Genomic DNA, 6,199 nt, shown 5'->3' with positions numbered 1-6,199 from the left:
AAAAGTGGGGTACAGAGCTAAACAAAGAATTTTCACATAAAGAACCTCGGAGAGCTGAGAAACACCTTAAGAAATGTTCAACATCATTAATCATTAGGGAAATGCAATTAAAAACAACCCTGAGATTTCACCTCACACCCGTCAGAATAGCTAAGGTCAAAATCTCAGAAGACAGCAGGTGTTGGCGAGGATGTGGAGAAAGAGGAACATTCCTCCACTGCTGATGGGATTGCAAGATGGTGCAACCACTTTGGAAATCAGTCTGGCGGTTCTTCAGAAAACTGGGCATGTCACTTCGTGAGGACCCTGTTATACCACTCCTGGGCATATATCCAGAGGATTCTTCAGCATGCAATAAGGACACATGCTCAACTATGTTCATAGAAGCCCTATTTGTAGTAGCCAGAAGCTGGACAGAACCTAGGTGTACTTCAACGGAGGAATGGATACAAAAAATGTGGTATATTTACACAATGGAGTACTATTCAGAGCCATTAGAAACAATGAATTCATGAAATTCTTAGACAAATGGATGGAGCTGGAGAACATCATACTAAGTGAGGTAACCCAGTCTCAAAAGATCAATCATGGTAAGCACTCACTGAAAAGTGGATATTAGCCTCGTAGAAGGAATTGGGTAGTGTTCCTTCTGTTTCTATTTGGTGGAATAGTTTGAAGAGTATTGGTTTTAAGTCTTCTTTGAAGGTCTGATAGAATTCTGCACTGAAACCATCTGGTCCTGTGCTTTTTGTGGTTGGAAGAATTTCTATGACCACTTCTATTTCTTTAGGGGTTATGGGACTGTGTAGATGATCTATTTGGTCCTGATTTAATTTTGGTATTTGGTATCTGTCAAGGAAATTGTCCATTTCCTCCAGATTCTCCAGTTGTGTTGAGTATAGGCTCTTGTAGTAGGATCTGATGATTTTTTGGATTTCCTCAGTTTCTGTTGTTATGCCCCCCTTTTCATTTCTAAGTTTGTTAATTTGGAAACTTTCTCTGTGCCCTTTGGTCAGTCTGGCTAAGGGTTTAACTATCTTGTTGATTTTCTCAAAGAACCAGCTCCTGGATTCATTGATTCTTTGTACGGTTCTCTTTGTTTCCAATTGATTGATTTCAGCCCTGAGTTTGATGATTTCCTCTCTTCTACTCCTCCTGGGTGAATTATCTTCTTTTTGTCCCAGGGCTTTCAGGTGTGTTGTTAACCTGCTAGTGTATGCTCTCTCCATTTTCTTATTGGAGGCACTCAGGGCTATGAGTTTTCTTCTTAGCACAGCTTTCATTGTGTCCCAAAGTTTTGGGTATGTTGTGCCTTCATTTTCGTTAAATTCTAAAAAGTCTCTGATTTCTTTCTTTATTTCTTCTTTGGCCAAGGTGTCATTGAGTAGAGTATTATTCAGCCTCCATGTGTATGTGGGCATTCTGTTGTTTTTGTTGCTATTGAAAACCACTCTTACACCGTAGTGATCTGATAGGAGGCATGGGTTTAGTTCGATCGTCTTATATATGTTGAGGTCTGCCTTGTGACCAATTATATGGTCGATTTTGGAGAAGGTACCATGAGGTGCTGAGAAAAAGGTATATTCTTTTGCTTTAGGGTGAAATGTTCTATAAATATCAGTCAAATCCAATTGGCCCAAAGCATCACTTAGTTTTACTGTGTCCCTGTTTAGTTTCTGTTTTCCCGATCGGTCCATCGAGGAGAGTGGAGTGTTGAAGTCCCCCACAATTATTGTGTTAGGTGCAATGTGTGCTTTGAGCTTTAGTAAAGTTTCTTTTACAAATGAGGGTGCCCTTGCAATTGGCGCATAGATGTTCAGAATTGAAAGTTCTTCTTGGTGGATTTTTCCTTTGATCAGCAAGAAGTGTCCTTCTGTGTCTCTTTTGATGACTTTAGGTTGAAAGTCAATTTTATCTGATATTAGAATGGCTACTCCTGCTCGTTTCCTGTGACCATTGACTTGTAAGATTGCCTTCCAGCCTTTTACTCTAAGGTAGTTTTTATCTTTGACACTGAGGTGTGTCTCCTGTATGCAGCAAAGTGTAGGGTCCTGTTACCTTATCCAGCCTGTTAGTCTATGCCTTTTTATTGGGGAATTGAGACCATTGATGTTAAGAGATATTAAGGAATAGTGATTATTACTTCCTGTCATTTTTGATGTTCTTTTTATATTTGAGTGGTTATCTTCTTTTGGGTTTGATGAAGGAAAGTAACTATCTTGCTTTTTCCAGAGTGTAGTTTCCCTCCTTGTATTGGAGTTTTCCTCCTATTATTCTTTGCAGAGCTGGATTTGTGGAAAGATATTGTGTAAATTTGGTTTTGTCATGGAATAACTTGGTTTCTCCATCTATGGTGAATGAGAGTTTTTCTGGGATAGTAGTCTTGGCTGACATTTGTATTCTCTTAGAGTCTTTACGCTTATACCAAAACCACACAAAGATCCAACAAAGAAAGAGAACTTCAGACCAATTTCCCCTATGAACATCGATGCAAAAATACTCAGTAAAATTCTTACCACCCGAATCCAAGAACACATCAAAATGATAATCCACCATGATCAAGTAGGCTTTATCCCAGGGAGGCAGGGTTGGTTCAATATATGGAAATCCATCAATGCAATCCACTACATAAACAAACTCAAAGAAAAAAAAACCACATGGTCATTTCATTGGATGCTGAAAAAACATTTGACAAAATTCAGCATCCTTTCATGCTTAAAGTCTTGGAAAGAACAGGAAGTCGAGGCCCATACTTAAACATAGTAAAAGCAATATACAGCAAACTGGTAGCCAGCATCAAACTAAATGGAGAGAAACTTGAAGCAATCCCACTAAAATCAGTGACTAGACAGGGTTGCCCCCTTTCTCCTTATCTTTTCAATATTGTACTTGAGGTACTAGCTTGGGCATTTAGACAACATAAGGAGGTCAAAGGGATACAAATTGGAAAGGAAGAAGTCAAACTATCATTATTTGCAGATGACATGATAGTCTATCTAAGTGACCCAAAAAACTCCACAAGAGAACTCCTACAGCTGATAAACAACTTCAGCGAAGTGTCAGGTTATAAAATCAACTCAAGCAAATCAGTGGCCTTCCTATACTCAAAGGATAAGCAGGCTGAGAAAGAAATTAGGGAAATGACTCCCTTCACAATAGCCACAAACAGTATAACGTACCTTGGGGTGACTCTTACCAAACATGTGAAAGATCTATATGACAAGAACTTCAGGTCTCTGAAGAAGGAAATGGAAGAAGACCTCAAAAAATGGGAAAACCTCCCATGCTCATGGATCGGCAGGATCAATATAGTTAAAATGGCCATTTTGCCAAAAGAAATATAGAGATTCAATGGAATACCCATCAAAATCCCAACTCAATTCTTCACAGAGTTAGAAAGAGCAATTATCAAATTCATCTGGAATAACAAAAACCCAGGATACCTAAAACTATTCTTAGCAACAAAAGAAAATCTGGGGGAATCAGTACCCCTGACCTCAAGCAATACTTCAGAGCAATAGTGGTAAAAACTGCATGGTATTGGTACAGTGACAGGCAGGCAGATCAATGGAGCAGGATTGAAGATCCAGAAATGAACCCACACACCTATGGCCACTTGATCCTCGACAAAGGGGCTGAAAACATCCAATGGAAAAAAGATAGCCTTTTCAACAAACGGTGCTGGTTCAACTGGAGGTCAGCATGCAGAAGAATGGGAATTGATCCATCCTTGTCTCCTTGTACTAAGCTCAAATCCAAATGGATCAAGGACCTCCACATAAAGCCAGACACTCTGAAGCTAATAGAAAAGAAACTGGGGAAGACCCTTGAGGACATCGGTACAGGGAAAAAGCTTCTGAACAGAACACCAATAGCGTATGCTCTAAGATCAAGAATTGACAAATGGGACCTCATAAAACTACAAAGTTTCTGTAAGGCAAAGGACACCATCAAAAGGACAAATCGGCAACCAACAAATTGGGAAAAGATCTTCACCAATCCTACATCAGATAGCGGGCTAATATCCAATATATATAAAGAACTCAAGAAGTTAGACTCCAGAAAACCAAACAACCCTATTAAAAAATGGGGTACAGAGTTAAACAAAGAATTCTCACCTGAAGAACTTCAGATGGCAGAGAAACATCTTAAAAAATGCTCAACTTCATTAGTCATTATGGAAATGCAAATCAAAACAACCCTGAGATTTCACCTTACACCAGTCAGAATGGCTAAGATTAAAAATTCAGGAGACAGCAGGTGTTGGAGAGGATGTGGAGAAAGAGGAACACTCCTCCACTGCTGATGGGTTTGCAAATTGGTACAACCACTCTGGAAATCAGTCTGGCGGTTCTGAAAACTGGGCACCTCACTTCCAGAAGATCCAGCTATACCACTCCTGGGCATATACCCAAAAGTTTCCCCAGCATGTAATAAGGATACATGCTCCACTATGTTCATAGCAGCCGTATTTATAATTGCCAGAAGCTGGAAAGAACCCAGGTATCCTTCAACAGAACAGTGGATGCAAAAAATGTGGTATATCTACACAATGGAGTTCTATTCAGTCATTAGAAACAATGAATTCATGAAATTCGTAGGCAAATGGATGGAGCTGGAGAACATCATACTAAGTAAGGTAACCCAGACTCAAAAGATGAATCATGGTATGCACTCACTAATAAGTGGTTATTAACCTAGAAAACTGGAATACCCAATACATAATCCAACCATCAAATGAGGCACAAGAAGAAGGGAGGAGTGGCCCCTTGTTCTGGAAAGACTCAGTGAAGCAGTATAGGGCAAAACCAGAATGGGGAAGTGGGAAGGGGTGGGTAGGAGGACAGGGGGAGAAAAGGGGGCTTATGGGACTTTCGGGGAGTGGGGGGTCTAGAAAAGGGGAAACCATTGGAAATGTATATAAAAAATATATCGAATAAAAAAAAAGTGGATATTAGCCTAGAAACTTTGAATACCCAGGACATAATCCACAAATTAAATGATGTCCAAAAAGAATGGAGGAGTGGCCCCTGGTTCTGGAAAGACTCAGTGCAAGAGTATAGGGGTATTCCAGAACAGGGAAGTGGGAAGGGGTAGATGGCAGAATAGGGGGACAGAAGAGGGCTTATGGCACTTGCGGGGAGTGGGGACCCAGAAAAGAGGAAATCATTTGCAATGTAAATAAAAAATGTATTTGTTAATCTTTTGATATACAGATAATATCAACAAAATTGCTTCTAAGTCTGTGGTGATCTCAGGAAAAGGGGGCATTCTAATCAGAGTCAACTGGAGATGCTCAAATGTTGGAGCTAGTAGATCTCTGCAGCTCCCAATCCAAACTAGACTCCATCAGAATCTGTAAAACTTTATGAGTAAAGAGCATGTTTAATAACACATGGTCTACAACACCATTTTCTGTCCAAAACTGAAAAAGAAGCCTAATGTCTAGATGTTGCAAAATAGATAATTTTCCCTGAAAGTGAATAGCCACAAAGTTTAAGATATTCAGAGACTTTAACTTATGAAATTTCTTCTATTCTAGTTTCAACCCTGTTTGGTTGAAGTTTTAATTTTAATACATGAGTGTCATCCCAATGTCAGAAAAATCTAAACATATTTAAGAGTTCTCTTGCACATTTTGGTGCATACCTCAAACAAAGTATGCTTCCCAACACAATGGAGACTGCTCTCTCATCACTACTAATTACCATTTCCAATTAGAGCCCTTATTGCTTCTCAGAACACAGAGGAAGCTTTGATACTCAAGGATGATTCTTCTTGTGATGGCCACAAGTCCTTTTCTATGTTAAAAGTCCCTATAAACCTGACCGAAATTCAAAATAATCTGGCAATCAAATAAAAGGAGAAAGAAAGTGGAAACTTAAATGCAAAGATATAAACAGGTAATTCTTTGATATTTTTACATCTTATTGCATCATATTTGATGATATGTTTTACATCTTATTGGTACTGGTACGTTTTCTTTCAAGACAGGATTTCCCTGGGTAGCCTTGCCTCTTGTACAACTCGCTCTGTAGTTCAGGCTGTCTTGGAACTCAGAAATTCACCTGCCTCTGCCTCCCAAGTGCTGGGATTAAAGGCGTGTGCCACCACTGTCCAGCTAATACTGATATTTTAACACTATCAAACCTAGAAACAATAGGCAGTCATTGGGAAGAACACAAAACACCAATGGAAA

This window comes from Apodemus sylvaticus, chromosome 14 (genome assembly GCF_947179515.1).
Source record: "Apodemus sylvaticus chromosome 14, mApoSyl1.1, whole genome shotgun sequence".
Taxonomy (NCBI): Eukaryota; Metazoa; Chordata; class Mammalia; order Rodentia; family Muridae; genus Apodemus; species Apodemus sylvaticus.
The sequence above is the reverse complement of the archived record's forward strand: the minus strand, read 5'-3'. Positions refer to the sequence as shown.